The sequence below is a fragment of the Rhipicephalus microplus genome, unplaced genomic scaffold (genome assembly GCF_043290135.1).
Source record: "Rhipicephalus microplus isolate Deutch F79 unplaced genomic scaffold, USDA_Rmic scaffold_21, whole genome shotgun sequence".
Taxonomy (NCBI): Eukaryota; Metazoa; Arthropoda; class Arachnida; order Ixodida; family Ixodidae; genus Rhipicephalus; species Rhipicephalus microplus.
The window spans coordinates 1,391,626-1,410,587 of record NW_027464594.1 but is presented as its reverse complement, the minus strand read 5'-3'; the positions used below and the strand labels follow the sequence as shown (position 1 = coordinate 1,410,587).

At 43.5% G+C, this 18,962-nt stretch overlaps 1 long non-coding RNA gene across 1 annotated transcript; it reads left to right on the top strand.

Annotated features, from left to right (window-relative positions):
- Window positions 1–13,934: 13,934 nt before the first annotated feature.
- On the top strand, window positions 13,935–17,857 carry LOC142785361 (uncharacterized). The gene is made up of 2 exons (XR_012888938.1): window positions 13,935–14,216; window positions 16,560–17,857. It is a non-coding gene; the product is annotated as an uncharacterized LOC142785361 (long non-coding RNA).
- The last annotated feature ends 1,105 nt before the right edge of the window (window positions 17,858–18,962 follow it).

Sequence of the window (18,962 nt, the reverse complement as noted above, 5' to 3'; positions counted from 1 at the left end):
AAAGTCACGTATGCGTAGAACTCTGCGCCACAAACAACCACCGGCTTTTCTCTTTTCTTCCTCTTGTACGGACGTGAGCCATCATGCTCCATGGAGACTATTCTCCCTTACGGGCCTTATATTTCCGAAGCGACGCCTGTTTCCGAAGCAGCTGCTTATGCCGAAGAGTGTAATCAACTCGCTCGCTCATTTACTGCACAAGACTAAGGGCGTAAGAAAACTAGCCACGATGCCTCTGCGTCTAGTGTCCACTATAACCCAGGAAAGTTGGTTTGGCTTTGGGCCCCGTCTACCCCTCCCGATTTTTCGCTGAAGCTTTCATCGAAATACCAAGGTTCCTACCATGACAAACATCTCCTGTCAGTTAAGTTAAGCCCATTGATCCACTTTCGGACCAACGCTGCCATGGTCGTGAAACAGTACATGTATCACGCCTGAAACCGTGCTATGACCCCCTTGTCGTGTCATGTCCCTTGGGCGCCAGGGTGGCTCCTTTCTACGCGGTAAGTAATTGTACCGGAGCATAGTGGAGCCAGATTTGTGTCAGTGTGAAAGAAGACGTTGACGTCTGTGTGAAACTCGTGCTTGCCGGGTTCCTGCCTGTACCAGCTTGTTGGGGCTAAAGCTTCTTGAATATTAACTTGTGTTTTTACGTGACCTTGTTCATTGCAATATATATATATATATATATATATATATATATATATATATATATATATATATATATATATATATATATATATATTGTAGCGATGTCTCCGAACTCTGAAGTGGGACACACTCTCAAGTGCTTTCTAGAGGATCTGCCCAAAATGGATGCCGCTCGCGGTGTGAGTTCGTGCTTGGACATGCGTGTTGCCATAGCGTATGATCGCTGGTTGCCGGCTAATAAACGCCCTAACAAATTGGTGGAGAGTGCTGCGTTCCGTTTCAATTTCTTGGAGCTTCGATCCTGTACCCTGTCATCTACCATGCCCCAAGATGCTTCTCAGCAAACACCTCCTCTCGTGCTACCCTTTTGTTCCGGTGTCCCCAGGTTCCGCGATCCACTCATGTTCAATGGCGCCGATGGTACTGACGGGGAGGACTGGCTCGCCATTTAAGAGCGCGTGAGTGTTCCCAACAGATGGGACGAAGACGGCAAGTTGACCAACTTGGCGTCCCACCTTGCGGGCCTGGCCAGTTTGTGGTACAACAACCACGCGTCTGTTTCGTAACCTGGTACGACTTTAAGACCACTATCACCAGCGTTTTTGGCCGCCCTGCAGTTTGTAAGCTTCAAGCCGAACAGCGCTTACGACAATGCACTTAGCATGCCGGTGAGTCATTCACCAGCTATGTCGAAAATGTCCTGAACTTGTGCAAAAAATTCAATGCCAGCATGTGCCAATCTGACAAGATCTGGAACATCCTGAAAGGCATTGGCGATGATGCCTTCACGATGCTGCTCGCCAAAAACCCTGGCACAGTGGCTTAGGTCATAACGCTGTGCCAGAGCTACAAGGAGCTGCGCCGGCAGCGTTCGATAACTCGTCGCTCCCCACCACGAGATGCAAGTCTTGCTGGTGGGGAGGCGAGCTGTTACCAGGTGGCACTGCTGGCAGACCTCAAGTCCTTCATAGGTGAGGAAATCGTGCGCCAGTTCTTTCTCCTGCCCTTTGCCCAACCACCGGCTGTTCATCAATCGGCTACTACCCTTCTTCCTCCCTTCCGTTGAGCATGGAGCAGGAAATAGTGGAGGTCATGCCTGCGTACCACCCACAACAACCTCCAGCTCCTGCGCCCGTAAGTTACGCCGAGGTGGTCGCCAGGCCACCTGCAGTCCTTCCAGCACCCGCTTTACTGACTTACGCTGAAGCTGCCGCTCGACCTCCATCTTTTGCAGCGAGTATGCCGGCTACGCATGCTGAAGCGACCCCTCAGACTCAGCTCCAGCCCGCCTTGCAGCCTTTTTAGCCACTGTTCCGTCCGTAGGCTCTTGCGAAATGTACGAGATCTACCCCGGCGAACCGATGGCGCACACCCGGCAACTGTCCCATGTGCCTTGCCCGCAGTTACGCCGGTCACGTAGCATCTTATTGCCCTAACGTACAGTCGCCTCCCACCTCATCGCCTGCTGTTGGCCAGCTCAGCCGTCGCTATCACGATGAACCACCGTCCATGCCACTGCCATCCCGCCTAGCTTCATCTCCACGTCGCCATTCCCCGTCCCTCATGCGGCCAAGATTGTCTGCTTACGAGTATGAAAACTAGTCGTCGCCGTACCCGAGGTGATGTGACTGCGATGATATCGCATTGTGAAAGCCCTTAGAGCAGCCCATCTAGTGTCATTGACGTGCTTGTGGACAGTGTTCGTGCATCTGCTCTAATTTACACTGGAGCGGCCGTATCGAATATGGATGAAACCCTTTGCCGCTTACTTCGAAAATTGACGACGCCTATTTCTGAGTTGTCCCTCCATACCCCTAGTTAGCATTGTATTTTTTCTACAGCACTGTGCACAGCTCGTGTTTGCGTTTAGGGTGTCCTGTATTCCACGCTGTTCATCATCATCCCTGCATGCTCTCATGACGTACATCCGGGGATGAGCAGTGTATACCTAAGGACTCGTTTTTCTGTGTTTTGACCCAGTATAATGAGGTTTAGCAGACAATAATGCCAAGGAATGTATAGGGGAAGTTATTAAAGTTAATGCAAAGTAAATAAGAAAAAAAGAAAAGTGGGTGAAAAAATAACTTGCCGTGAGTAAAAATCGAAGCTACGACCCCCGAATTCACATTATGTTCTGTTAGATCTCATTACACACACACACACACACACACACACACACACACACACACACACACACACACACACACACACACACACACACACACACACACACACACACACACACACACATATATATATTAGAGAAGGAAATGAAATGAAATAACATGGCATATCGACCGGGCGGCGTCTCCCACACCTAGCTCAAAGGAAGTTGACAGCATGAATGAAGACTGGGACATTGCTCATAAGCCTCATATTATCCAAGAAGCCACAGACGCCGCAGCTGAATATTGGCCACAGAAGAGGTGATCTGAGGTGTATGCAGTTGCTGGCATCATGACAGAACCATCGACTGACCTTCCCATCCACAAGTACGCCAGAGTAGTGGAAGATGTACCAATAAAAGACTGGTTCCACCTGCTTCAGCTGCATGCTACTGCTATATCCTGGTTGGAACGGGCTATAATCATCAACTTTACCAACTTACAAGTCATACCTCACGCACTTATTCGAAAACAATAAATCTTGGCAATATCCAAGAGGAATTGGTAATCAAATTTTAAGACTGCAATGAACATTAGATTAAAACCCACCAGTTCGATGCATTTGAACTCAGTCATTGTAGTCATAGGCAGCCGTCATGCATTAGAGCCCGGAGCGCAAATTCGCAATTCCCGTCAGGCGAAGTCAGCCATCTGCTCACGCAAGGGAATCGCAGCTGTCTGCCTACAAGACACGACCTTCCCCCTAGTTTGCCATCTGCGCAAATACCGCCAACGCTTGCCTTTTCACTGTAACACAAATATCCATCAATTATTCAACAAATAAATGCACATCGTTTACCATGCTTACGTTGGCCACTACCTGGTTTTGCTTGAAGAAGCTGTTGTGGTACTAGCTACTCTGCCAAAACGCCTCACCAGACCGCCACATACACGATAGGCCGCCTTGAATACCCGGAAAAGACCCTCTCAAGCCACGCTTCTTCCGTGCTGGTTCATGCATAACATTCGGTACGCACACACAATACAGTGAAAGCAAAATAGAAGGCTCAGAGAACTCACACGTTGCCAGGCGCAAGAACCGTTTGTAGTGAACGGTGAAGAAAAAGCCTTTGAAGATCACTCTCTAAACTCGGCAGCATTACCTTTATTACCCTAAATGCAGCACAACAGCCCAGAGACTGCTATCTGCCTACTGGACACCACAAGAAGTTGCCAGAAATTCAGTGGCATGATAAAAAAAGGGATGCCATCTGTTCTCTTTTCACAGCAACATCAATGCCATCAAAAGCAAGCCCAAGAACGACAAATTCTCCAAGGGATACACCAACAAGAACAACGATGAACGCAAACATCATCGGACGAACACTTAATGAATAAACAAAGGCGTTTACAAGCTGGTAAAGTGAAGCGACGACAAAATCGGGATGTCTCCCTCAAGAAGAGAAGACATCAGACTGGAGACATTTTCCCGAAAGATACATCTCACAAGTTTTCTTCAGCAGAGATCAATATGGAGCCTATCACCAAACCGATTGATACAACAGGAGAAAATGCGACACAAACGGCATAAAGCCGCAGCATGTTTTCTGAAAAAGCAGAGGCATCGCCCCTCAAGAAAACAAATATGCAAACTGGTAGTGCCCCACGCGTACCATTCACGACAAACAGCACGGTGTCTGTGAAACTCGAGCTATGAGCGTTTTGAGGCATTCCACCCTTCTTCATTCCTCTCAAAAACTGCTGTATTATCAGTGACTCATCACCAATTTGCGCCTTAAAGTTGTGATTGTGTTGTGCAGAACACAACAGCCAGCCTCGCCCAACAGAGCTCCACTAGGTATCAACATGCTGCTGCCCTCTCCTGTAAAATTTTTGCAAGCTTATGTAACTCTCATATGACGTGGGACTACTGTATTCTGGTAGATTTTTTATTATTATGAAACTCCAGTTGTTCTTGATTTATAGTTTGCATCTAACGCATTATTTCGGGGAGGGGGAATTCTGTGACTTAGAAAGGTATTGACTGATGGTAAAGCAGCGAAGGAAGAGGTGAAATAAATAAACATGGTGTATGAGAAAGGCCACCTCTCCCACATCTAGAGTCAGACACACACGCTTTGTCTTATGATATATGTCTGATGAAAGCGCCCTGAGGAATCGCGGAAGTTTGGCTGAACAAGCCCGTTGTCCACCATTGTACCCCGTGAAGAGCGTGCCTGCATGTCTGTAAGGTTGTGCACGCTCCTGTGCACGTGATGCACGTGACGTCCCAACCTTAAACGGCCGCAAGGTGTCGCGCCGCAGACCATTGCCGGCAGCTCGCGCACTATACACAGACGTTGCCGCGGCTGTATATTTGGTTTGTATGATTCCACTGAAATCTGAGTCCAACATGATAGTCCGTTTAAAGGCACAAAGATGGCGAACAAATGGCATGCCTAATGGGTAACAGAGCTTCTGCTTGCGCATGCCGCAGCTAATAAAGATGTACTTCCAGAGACTAAGAGGGGGAGCTGTCAGTGTCGCAGACATAGAAGGCGTCATTGCCAAGCATCCATCACAGATTTCACCAATTCTGCTCTGTAGCAAGTGCGTGTTTCCAAATACAGTAACACCCGTAAACAGTGTCACTCTCACAAAATTCACCGGGGTCATGCAGTCGAGGTAATACGACCAGGCTATCGTGGTTGGAGAAGCATAAGCAGCATTGTTTTTTGTCGACATAATGGCGCTGACGAGCGCAAGTTTAATGTGAAGTTACGGCTTTCTTTCAGCTGAAGACTTCCACATATATGAAAGAATTATGTTAGTGAGAGGTCATAAAACAGGTTGTTATTTCCGTGTAAAAGTAACGTTGCCTTGCTCCTCATTTCCGGTGCAACTTCATTTTAATTTGCGCAAAATTTAGCAACAAAGTTGAAAGAGCCTTCGGTCAAATAGCTGAACAGTACGATGTTATTCTTGATGGGATCCACATAAGAAACCGCATTCCAGCTGGAGTTTGAAGAAAAGTCGAAATAAGGCAGAACATAGACTTGGCGTTTTCAATCAGTAGGATCCCCCCCCCCCTCACACACACGCACGCACACACACACACGCACACAAACGTTAGAGTGAGCGTCAGAAGTTCAAGGTGAATGAGAAGAAAAAAATAGGTTAACATTAGTGTCGCTTCGGCAGGCAGTCGGGAATTCAAATGTATGGGCCTGACATTTTCAAGCACCCTAGAGACATGTATTGTGCAGTGAAATCCCTAAAAACTCTCAAGCCACTGGAACAGTCGAGATTACTAGATCTGGGACGGGTAGATTTATTGGTCTGTACTCTGACGCTCTTATTGCAGTAGGCAAAATCAAGAAGTAATAATCTGAGTGAAGGGATGTAATTCAAGTTTGAAAGAAAAAAAATTCCCGCGCTGCTTCTGCTGTAGAAACCTTAGGTTTGTGCGGGCTTTGTTACAACTTTATGCTATGATTTCAGTTTGTCACAACGATTTTCGATCAGAGGATGGTTAAATAAATGATGTGTTCTCGTACACTGAGGATACGAAAGGGGTAAATATGTACTCTAATACTCGTGCTACAATAAAGGCTACTGGTCATCTTACATGACTTAGCCTTTTGCCCGAAAGGCATCTGATGATTCTCTAGTAGTAGTAGTACTTTATTTACAGTAAGCCGGATACAGAGCTCACTGCAGGGGCAAAGGGCTAAAGGTGAACAGCCTGACAAAGGCCCTTGTCCCTCCGCAGTCCGTGACAGTGCAAAGCTTAAACATCAGCACTGGCAAACATTATATATATTCAATACATTGGTTTCAAGCAACCTGCAATTGTACACACAAAATTGAAACATAATTAGCACAAGAAGTTTACATAACACATTTCCGGAATTAGAGGTCACTCTCGTAAAAATTCACAACTAAACGATATCAATAAAACAACTCAAAAACAGACACAAAATGCATGCGGATACAGTGAATTGCGCTGTATACACTCGTATAATAACATAGAAATTTATGAACAATTTAAGAATTTGCAGAGGCATGAGACTCCATTACGTAATTTCGATGGTGTAGACCAGTGGTTATGAATAAGTTCTTTATTTGTTTCTTGAAAGTTGCACTACTAGCCCTAAAGATCAATCGATCTGCAAGGGTATTTAAAACCTGAGGTACCTGGTAAGCAACACTTTGTTTTCCATACTTGGTTTTTGTTCTAGGAGCTCGTTTCTTTTGTTCTCGCAGACTGTAGTGTGGTCTTTCGGTGCAATTTCCTTCATATAGCTTAGTCTTCTGTATTAACTGAAGCAATTTAAAATGATATATTAGATCAATTCTGAGTATGGAATGTTTAATGAATAGTGGACCAGTGCGCAAGTCTTGTAGATTCCCCCTGTATTTTTCAGAACAGCGCAATATTTTCTTTTGTATAGTTATTAACTTATGGTAATTCCCTTTTGATGTCGTTCCCCCGACTAACATCCCATAAGTTACTTTAGAATGGAAGAGTGCATAGTACATACTTATTTTTAACCTCAATGGGATTAAGTGCATTGTTCTAAAAAAACAACCAACTATTCGCGCTATTGCGGTGATCAGATGATTTACATGTGTATTCCAGTTTAATTCCTCCTGAAACCATAAACCAAGAAACTTTTGTTCCCTAACATGTGCGATGCAACTTCCTTCGAATTTTACAGCTATGTTACTAATAGGTTTGTTTATAGGTCGGAATATCATATAGGTTGTTTTTTTGCATTCAAGCGCAGTCCGATTTGCCTTGACCAATTTGAAAGATTACTTAGATAATTATTTACACTGACCTCAAGTGATATTAGAATGTCTGATGAAAAGAAAACATTCGTATCGTCAGCGTACATTATAAGTTCGGGAGAATCAGGTATATCGACAATATCATTTATATAGGCAAGGAAGAATAATGGCCTCAGTATAGACCTTTGGGGGACTCCTTGGTTTAATTTCATTTTTGCAGAAATAGTGTTATTCAGTTGTACATATTGATAACGATATTCAAGGTAACTTTTAAACAGTTGTAATGCAACTCAACGCACCCCATAGTTTGATAATTTATGAATCAATGATTTGAATTGTATGGAGTCAAATGCCTTTTGAAGATCGAGGAAGAGCCCAAGAGTATATTTTTTTGTTTTCCATATTTTCGATTATCTTATCTTTGATATACAGTAGAGCTTGTACTGTTGATTTATTTTTTTGAAAACCATACTGACTTTGTGTTATTATTTGATGCTTATCAAAAAAGGATGCAAGTCTATCATAAATAACCCCTTCAAATACTTTTGATATTGTTGGAAGCACGGATATAGGTCGATAGTTCGCTAAAGTATTGATATCACCACCTTTATGTACTGCAGTGACTTTTGCCACTTTTAACTGCTCTGGAAATACACCGTTAGTGAGGGTGAGGTTGATAATATAGGCCAAGACATTAGATATCAATGGTGACACCATTTTTAACTCAACAGAACCTATCTCTTCAATCCCTGATGCAACATTGTTTTTAAGTTTTCTGATTAATCTTTCTACTTCAACCGGATCTGTGGATGCGAGAAAAATAGAATACGGCAAAGGAGACTTATCAGGAGTTGGAGCATCATCTCGCTTTTCATCCGTTAAAATAAACGAACCCGCATTTATGAAATGTTCATTCATAACATTGGCCAACCTTTCACCACTGAAAATCTGACCAATTATTGTTAGGTCCTGTGTCCCATTACTACCCTCATTTGTATTCGTAAGCCCATTTATGACCTCCCATAGTTTCCTCTGGTCATTGTAAATGCTTTCAAATAATTTTTCATAGTAGTTCTGTTTAGCCTTCCGTATTTCTGAATTTGAAACGTTTCTGTATTTCTTGTACTCAGCTAAGGCGTCTGTGTTCCGCGAATGGATAAAATCATGATACAATTTATTCTTTATTTTTATGCGCCGGTAAAGATCACGATTTATCCAAGGCTTTCTGCATTTATTATTTCTGCCATGTGAGCGCTTCAGAAGTGGAAATGCCGCATCATAGCTAGCACTTAATAACCTCATGAATTTGTTATAAGCATCATCAAGATTTTCTTGTCTATAAACAGTGTTCTAATATATGTTCTGAACTAGCTGAAAAAATTGTTCCCGAGTTCTGCTGTTTTTAATTCGGTGGAAAGATGTCTCTGTTTTCTGACCATTTTGAGAAGTAACTCGTGCAAGAAAGAAGATGGGCATATGATCACTTATGTCATACGCAAATACCCCGGATTTTATATTCTGTGAACTTAAATTTGAGGCGCATATATGAAGGAGCGTAGCACTTGTTGCTGTAATCCTAGTAGGTGAACGTATAAAATTTGTACTTCCATATGTAAGTAAGAGCGTTTCAAAATCTTTGGAATAAGGATCATTGGAACAGAGGTCAATGTTTATGTCACCCATGACTACGCAAGGAGAATTCCCGCGAACAGTTGATAACACAACATTAAGAAACTCAATAAATTTCTTCTTGTGGCCATGTGGTGGCCTATATACACCAATTACTATGAATGGGACAGCACACATTGTAATGCATTCAACATCATCGTTCATAACAGTATACTTATCAAGCAGTTCACTCGAAAGCGTATCCTTAAAATAAATAGCAAGACCTCCACCTTTTTGCTGGTTATGACCGAGAAGTTCATGACTACAGCCTGGAAAGAATGCAGCATCTTCTTTATAAGTAATCCATGTCTCGGAGAAAACTAGCACATCAAATCCGATAGCTATAGACCCTATAAAATTAGCAATGTCATCGACCTTTCTTTTTATGCTTCTACAATTTATATGCAATGCTTTAAACAAGCCTTTTCCGGATTGAAATACCCTATTAAAGTCTTCAACACTGTAATGCTTTTGGTTATTTACAAGATGAGTCATAGTGGCATGTTTTTCAATTTGTTATGACACATGCCACATCTAATTTCTAATTTTAGCCAGCTTGTCTCATCCGCAATGTGTATCGCTCGTGATCCTTCATCTTTGCGTGCAAGGACTTTGCCACCGGATATCCAGACAAACTTCCATGCGGCTTCTTTCTTTTTTTGTATTGCCGCTGCAAGCAATGCCTCGCCCTTCTGCGTCAAATGCTCATTTACAAAAATGGGCGTTTCTTTATCATCCCCAAGCATAGAACTACGGAGCCTCTTCTTTCTACATTTCGCCAGTATGTCGTCACGTTTTGTTCTTTTTACAAAGCGAACGATTATTTTCTTCACACAAGGCTTAGGAGTGGGAATCCAGTGGCATGCGTCAATATTAGACAGATCAACTGCCGTGCCGACAGCTTCGCTTATCTTTCTTACAACATCCACTGGATCATTCCCGACCGGCGCACCTTTTATCTCAAGACTGTTTAGGCGCTAATATTGTTCGAGCTCATCGCATTTTTGTGACAGTCTCTTATTTTCCGCTTTCAATTCCATGTTTTGTCTTATGAGCTCTTGCATTTCAGCTCTCATATTCTTAATATGAGTGGCTACATCTTTCACCTCACTGCAGGTGTCAGAGCAAAAGGCTATGCTGTCTTTAATTTCGCGAATCTCACTTCTGAAATCGCGTTTGAAATTTTCAAATGCCTTTGACAGCTCTTTTAAATCCTTTACATCTGCTGCGTCCTTTTACGCGTCTTTCCCCGCACTTTTTGCGGAATCCTTCCCCATAGCAAAGCAAGAACACTTGACTCAAAGCAAATATACTTCACGCTGTGTTCGGCAGCAGTGCACAGGCACAGGCGGAGACTTAGAGGTGAGTAACACCGTTTCTCACCTGCGAAAGCAAAAGATTTGTTACGTTCCGTCCGGTTCGTGCACTGCCGCCTAACTGCGTGGTCCACTCGGCGATGCCGTCTTTTTAAGCGTTTTCCAGGTCCAGGTCACGTGAAACGTCCAGGTGACGTGAAACTCCAAGCGCAGGCGCAGACCACGATGACCAAAGTGGTGGCGACGCGTTCGTCTATCAAGGCGATAATGGCGGTATCCGTGAGCCAAGTTGAAGCCAGCAAGCTGCGAAAGCAGAAGATTTGTTACGTTCCGTCCGGTTCGTGCACTGCCGCCGAACTCTACTAGTGGACGTGACAGCTTACTCTCGTCGAGAATGTGGTCGCAATACTCGAACCGCTATGATTGAATAAACAGAGTAGACCTGTTTTTGAATACTCGAGTATTCCTTTTCCGTTCCGTTCCTAAATCTTTTTACATGTGAGCTTAGCTCAGCGAGAAAAGAAGCAGTCTTCCTTTGATCTTATTAGTGAGCATGAGAAAGTAACTATGACACAGTAGTGTACTGTGCGCGTGCTCTGCACAGTGATGATGGCATCGGCTTCTCCGAAATGAGGCAAAATATCTCTAACCCTGTAAACGTCGTACATTGATAAGTACCTATCTGTCGAAAGAGAAGAGGTGGCAGTGAAGTGACAACCTATCATGCCTCGCTCTTACTATGCGATGTATTTCAATGGTTGTGGTGGTGAAAGCTTCACTATAAAAAAAGGAGCGTATGAGCACCCGAGAGGGCTCTAAAGACTAGGTGACATCATCAGTCCGGAACGTTATAGCACAATACCGCTGCTCTCGCTTTGGCAGTCAACGTTGAAGCGGCTAAATAGTGTCACCTCCCGGTGTTGTCGCGTGGGGTTGGGGAGGAGAGAAATGGCTGTGTTCATCTGTCAGGGCCACACCATGTGGAAAATAAAACGTGCATAATATGTGCGTGGACTTTAACCTTGCTGCAGCTGTCAATGCATTCACCTTCAGTTAAAATGGTTCGTTATTGGTTTTTGAGAAGACTTGGTTATCGCCTTACTACCCTGCCTTCACCCAGCCACCACCACCACCTCACCAGGAAGGCATTCACCTCGAGTTTGTCAAACAAATCTCACTTTACCAGATCAATTGACTATTTCCAGGTGCTCAAAGCACCGAAATCAGGTCGATGCGGCTAGATCACCGTAACCCTAATTTATTACCTGTGTGAAAGCAAATGAGGAGTTGCTTTAGACATTTTTCATGTAGTACTCCACCACCACATTTATTTGTTCTCTCCTTAAGCTCTTTATTTTTTAAGAGGTGATCGACGATATTATATGCCAGGAAATTGACAGGTGGCGACGGCGGCGTTAACATGAGTGATGCGACAAATGCGGTGGTGGCACTTGATGTCGTTGTTACGCCACTACATAGACGCGTCATCACACTACGTTATCGAGTGGCCTTTTTCTGCAGCCACTGCGAAACCACATGTGGCTCAGAAAGACTTAAATGGTTCCGATTATTGCCGCAATGCAAAGCAGCGAAGGCGACGAAACCTTTTGATTGAGGCGGGGCGGGGCTAGATGACTGCAATCTACTAGCGGCGGACACCTCTAGGAGTTCTGGGACGGACGCCGAAATTCTGTAGCGACCACTGGGACTGCACCAAGCAAAATCTGTCAGTGGAGCACGTGAAGGCTCAACGTGAGGTTGTTGTGGAAGTTGTTCATGCATACTTTATGTTTATTGGCTCCGAAAACTATTTCTGCTTATGCCCTGCACGTTTCTGTGGGTCACCACTTCAAGCCGCGCATTTCGAACGTGCGCTGTTTTCTTGTAAGGCACTGACCATTGTGGAAAAACACCGCAGCAGCAGCAGCAGCAGCAGCAGCAGCAGCAGCAGCAGCAGCAGCAGCAGCAGCAGCAGCAGCAGCAGCAGCAGCAGCAGCAGCAGCAGCAGCAGCAGCAGCAGCGTAGTAGTGGTAGTTGTAGTTGCTTTAATAGTAGCAGTAGTAGTATGATTAGTAGTAGTTGTATGTAGCCACTTCTAGATAGGCTCAATGATTGTTCACTAGATGGCGTTATTTGTATTTGTATTAGGATATTTTACAACTACATGACGTTAGTGCTTTTTCTACAGTCGATGATTTCGTATAGTTAACGGATGAACAGACAGACAGACAGACAGACAGACAGACAGACAGACAGACAGACAGACAGACAGACAGACAGACATACTTACATACATACAGACAGACAGACAGACAGACAGACAGACAGACAGACAGACAGACAGACAGACGATTGAACGCTTCGCCCCCACTCATCATCATCCACTCCGTGGATATACTGTGAATTTTTTTAATGAGGCTGCGTGAGTTCCACTTGCTTTTGCTAACCAATAATCTTCTCTACTTTCTCTAGCATTCCTATCAGCGGTACCTAGATTCGTGTTAACACTACCGTCAAGTCACACATATTCCAAAGCAATATCAATCATGCACCATTGTATTATATGTTGATCGGAGCATGAAAAACGTAGGGGGGTGCATTGAACTGCTCCCGCTGAACCTAAATGTACCATTTGCTGTTATCTAGTTTACGAAAAACGAAGTTATTAATAGTTTGCAACTACTAAGAACTCGTATTTGAAGGTAATACACGAAAAAAGGTGTAAAGAGCCCCAATTATGTGACATAATATTGTAAAGAGTATTGACACTACAGTTCGAAAAAGACAATTCGATGCGAATGGCCTCATGAGTCTACACATTCTAGCTCACGCAGACTCAGGTCAAGCCCTGCGCGTTAGTTAGTCCGGTTGAATAATACTTCGTTCAGTTTGAGTCTTAGTGAGTCCAGGTGAAACGCTTCATGATAGTGAGTCTCAGTGAGTCTGACTCGGGGAGATTTCGGTGCGTCTTAGTCCGAATGCACTCGCCCTAATTAGCGCTAAATAAATTGAATGAGTAGGTTACACTGTGCCCCACATTTTTTCCGACACATGAAACCATGTGGCCTTTTTTCTTCCTTCCTACCCGAAGACTACTATATCTGGTGCCCGGATGGACGTTCTCAAAATCTCACAGAATGCTCGACGAGCATAAAATGAAGCCTAATGGCACTCACAGTAGCAAACTCGCCATGTCAAAGTGCGTTAGTTCAAAGCCTAAATCTCTCACGTATGTCACAAATTTTTCTTTTTCACGCTGTGTACCCAAGCCTAATGGAGCCCTCTATCAGCGAAGCTATCGTGAGATACGCTAAGACAACAGAAGGAACAAAAGAAGTCATCCAAAGTTCACCAAAACAGAAGACAAGTGGCTTTCGACACCGTGATAACGTGTGTTCTCGTGACTTTTGCACCGGCATCGAAGATGTTATCATCGGACCAAGCATCGGCTATATGCTAGCTGACCACATCCGCCCGGACGACACTCCACAAAACCATTTTTTAGAGCTGTTCCTATCACAAGGTGTGATTTATATTGGAACACATTAACGTCATTTCTTTCAAGTGGTATATAGTCGAGGCCAAAGTCACTTAGGGTACGTCGGAGTGCTCATAGGGTACTGGTGGAAAAGGGCAAGAAGTGGTTTCTCTACAAACGGACCTGCATTTGAGGACAACCGAGGTGAGATAATAATTGACTATTCATTTTATTGACTATCATTTTATTTTTTATTGAAGGTTCTCGAAGCACGGTACTTGTGTAAGGGCACAAAATAAAAACAGATACCACATTCGATGTGCTTCTTCACTAAAAGTTGAAGCACAAAACGAAAAGGCAAGCAATGTTATCCTAACTAATATCAAATCAAGCAGGCGAGTTGTACCACAAGAAAATAAGAAAACACAACACTATAATGACTCCAGACCCATCTAAATTGCTGGAAAGTGAAAATGTGTTTTACTAAGCGAGAGTGAATCTTGAGTAGAAATTATTAAACAGCTTGCTCTTACAGAAAAAGAAGTGCAAGTTTTTGAGACTAGTAATAACTGGGCCTACACCTAGTGAGTTTATGTACCTTAGCTCTTAGCATAACTTATTGAATACGTGGGAAGGTGAGACGTGTTGAAGCTTTAGCGACGTTTTACTAGATGAGAGAAAAAACAATTTTACACTAAATAGAAAATTTTCATCAATTACACGAAGTGAGCCGCATCGGGAAACGAAGTTAGTGATTCCATTTCAGGCCTGCAAACTGCTTGATTTCGTCGTTACACGTTGCCGTCATCCTTTCCTCTAACTCATTTGCTCTAACTGAACACTGTCTGTCTGTTCTCAAAAGATAACCCACCATAACTCCTTTTTTCTTAATACGATTAAGGATTTCGGCTACCCTTGTTTGTTTTCTTGCACATTCTGTTGGCTCCCATTCTGCATTACATATCTCACTATTTTTTCCTCAGCACGTTTTATAGTGGTGAACTTGATTTTTTTTTTAGTATCACTAAAGTGCCTGCTTCATATGTTGTAACTTTAGGAATGCAATGGTTGTTCATTTTCCGCTTTAGTGGCAATGGTATTATACCATTCATGAGCTAAGAACGCTTGCGGTATGTACACCATCTCATATTTATAGATGAATTAATTTGTTTACTTGAGCAGGCTTCTCAGCTAGTACTTAACGTACATATAAATACTGTTTCACAGAGTTTAGTGTCTGGCTGTGTATCGCGAAGACTATTTCATTTGTAACACCACCGCGAATCACCTTTTTGGTTTGCGCTATTGTATTCATCAGTACTTCACCACGATATTCAGCTTGTTTACATGCACGGGAAGCTAGTCATGCTATTGTATTTTTGTGAGAAACAAAATTAGGCTCGAATGCATAAGGCAAGTAATACTCAAATAACGACAGAAAATTCACAGCTGCCTCAAAAACGTAAGCCTTACAATGATTGCTTATTCTCTTCACTAGCGCACAGGCCATAAATTAAGAGAATAGCCAAACACTAAACAAGTGTGAAAGGTGTAACTTAGTTGACATATAGAATGAAAACATCCAAAAGCCACAGATATTGATGGTGGTATTCAGAGAAAAATGGCAGACCTGCGCGTGTCAAAATACAGTTAGTAAAACAGCAGTGAAAGTGACTGAAATGGCATTAAAGCTTGCGAAACAGCCTAGGGTGGCATAGAGATACGCGGTGTGATGAAGTTCAAGAATCGGTATGCAGAAATAGATTCAGCTTGCCAGCTAGCGAATAATGATATAAATTTGAGATATTCGTAGAAGCTGTCTGTCAGCTGCTGTGCTGACAATAAGAATGGCCGATGATGACGAATGCTCTTGAAGGACACAGCAATATAGCACATTGTTCTCACGTGCCTGTGTTAGAAATTACGGGGAACTTGGCCACAAAGAGAAAAAGCAAACCATGATATTTAAAACTCTCCATGCTTTCTAACTATGGTAATGGTACTTCACTGAATATTTGCAAATCATCACTCTAAGCGCGTAAACAGTACTTACGATGTTACTGAATAGAGGTTCCTTTTGCTCCCATAACTTCGGTAATTAATACAAAATTCTGGAAATGCCATCACTTGGAGGTCTACCAGCGATGGTATCATGCATTATGTCAGCCACTGCTACGAAAACACTGCTCATAGGTGTCATGTACGCACACTTACGAAGAAAACAAAACATTCTCCCAGATATTTCAGCTGGTTCTGCGAGAAATTAGGTGCAACTACAGCTGCCTCCTATCAACATAATTTATTTTCTTGTTTTAAGAAGAAGAAAAAATCATCTCTGAGGAGCCTATAGTAGGGTAAGACACCATGATCACGTCAGCTTGAAATACCATTCACAATTAGACACCGCGGTGCTAACTCAAGAATATATACTTATTGGTAGCTTAGTTAAGCAGAGAGCCAAGGGAAAAACTAAACACTGATGTCATCATAATAAGAAATAAAATGCACTTAAACTAACCCCCAACTACACTGAGTTCTCACTTGCAGGAAGACCCGCAGGATATGCAGCCCCGACGCCCAGCCTGCCAAGTGATAGACGGAGTGCCCAGATGCGTCAACATCAACGCCGAGAGGTTGAGAGAAAACCTAAAGTACAGAGCAACGAAAGGAGACGTCGTGCAATTTACATTTCCGAAGAGCGGGACGCATTGGCTTATGTACATCACACAGCTGATATTGAGGGAAGGAAAACCAATAACCACACACGACGAGTTTACTAGAGAGTGGCGCTTCGTGGAGTACATGGAGATTAAGGGCTGGAGCTCTTCTCTTCCTCTGAGGACATTTTCCACACACCTTGCCCCAGACAAAGCAGCATTGACGGATGAAGGAAAGTACGTCTATGTCGCCCGAAATCCTTGGGATGTTTGCGTCTCGTTTTACCACATGATGAGTAACCTGAGCGAGTTTGATTTTCAGGACGGTACGTTCGAAGATTTCGTTGATACTTTTGTGAGTGGAAACTTCGGATATGGTGACTACTTCGAACACGTTGCGTTGGGTTACGCTATAAGGGATAAGCCGAATGTCTTCTTCATTACTTATGAAGAACTAAAAAGGAATACACGGGATGTAGTTCTGAGACTGGCGTACTTTCTTGGAGAGCAGTATGGCCGTGCTTTGGAAAACAACGAGCCGGTGCTTCAAGAGCTCCTGCAAAGGTCGCAGCCTGAAAACATGCGAAGCGTGGTGGTCATTAATCTGAATGGAAGTGCAAATCCTCACTGGGACGAGCTTATTCTTAGAAAAAAAATTACCTGCAAGGAAGGGTATCAGGGAGACGAAAACAGGTACGCAGTTGTGAGAAAGGCAAAGGTTGGTGACTGGAAGAAACACTTCACACCCGACCTTCTGCGGCGCATGGAAAATCGGATTCTTGAGGCGGAGAAGAAATCTTCATTCATGGACCTATGGAAGGATATCCGCGCTGATGCAATTAGATGCATGGAGACTTCCTAATAAATAACACTCCTGCAGGACTTGTACAACGTGGTTGTCATTCAGAAAATTGGCACCAAAGGAAACGTTTTTTAAGAAATATAGGTATAACTTAGAGAGAAAGTGTGATTGCTGTGTGCATCACAACGACGGACGATATAGTCTATTGCTAGCTACCCGAAAAAGATCCACGCGTTCAACTACACGAATGCGGCTGCATGCTATACCTATCGATCACACCGCCACGCAATATTTGGTGCAAAATGTTCTCTGTACACTCCCTATAGCTATCTGCACATTCGCTGTACAATCTACCTCCTGTTATAATAAATGATTTGGACCAAACATTTAACCCTATTTTGTATGCCTCCGAACATGACTTCATGGTATTTGGAAACGCCCGATCTTAAAGACTTGGCGTTTGCCATTATAGTGCATTCACTTGATACAAGTTGTACGACACGTGGCGTTAATTCTAGAAGCTCCCATCATTTTTCATATTTACTAGTTGGTATTGTAGCTACAACTGTTCCTTTTTATTTTGCATAAAGCTGGTGAACATATGTACGTGTTGCTGCATTGTCTCTGTATCTTCTTTGGAAATGATCTCTGTAAAGCACACAGTTTACAAGCACTAGATAAGCACCTTTCGCATTTCAATTTGAACTACGACGGAACAAAAATTGATTGGAGCAAACGCATTGAGCGCCCAAGGGGAGCGGCCTCTTTATTCCAGGTAGCTGTGGGCCTTCGCCATCTCCCGCACCCGTTCAACCATGTTGCGCTGATTCTTCAGGCCTGGTCTGATAACTGGGACTCCCACTGCTTTTCGGTTAGTGTAGTGGCTCCACGTCTTTATCTGCATCCCCATACGATATGAAATAAGGTTTTGGGGACATCACAGTGTTTGCAGTTGTATGGGTATTCGGTTGGTGCCATGCGGTGAACCAGCGTACCGTGAACGTAGGTGTTAGTTTGCAGCTTCCTGAGGGTTACCGCCTGTTCCCGAGTCAGGCTTGAGTGAGCGGGCAGATATATTGTTCTGCTTAGCCTGTAGTGCTACAGTATATTGTTGAACTTTTTAGGTGCATTTTCTTTCCTCCTTAGCACGTCCCTTGTGATGGCCCGGTGAACATGAACTCGGGAGTAAGCATTGGCTGCGTGCCTTTCTCATCAGAAACTCGTGACCTGGAGTTCAGATGATGTACGTATCTGGTAGATTTGTCTCCGTTGCAGTGGCTAGAATGTCTAAGACTTTCTTAAAAAATTTCCTTTCTGATAATTTCGACAGGCTGCTTGTGTATCGGTTAGTATAATGGCTGTGTCCGTACAGGTTGAGACTACTAGCGCTGTCGCTGTTTCATTTTCTGCCGTGTCAATTTCTGTAGTTAAGATGCTAGCTGCTGCTCTATCTTTTCCATCGCTGTTGACTACGCTGACAGCATGTGTTGG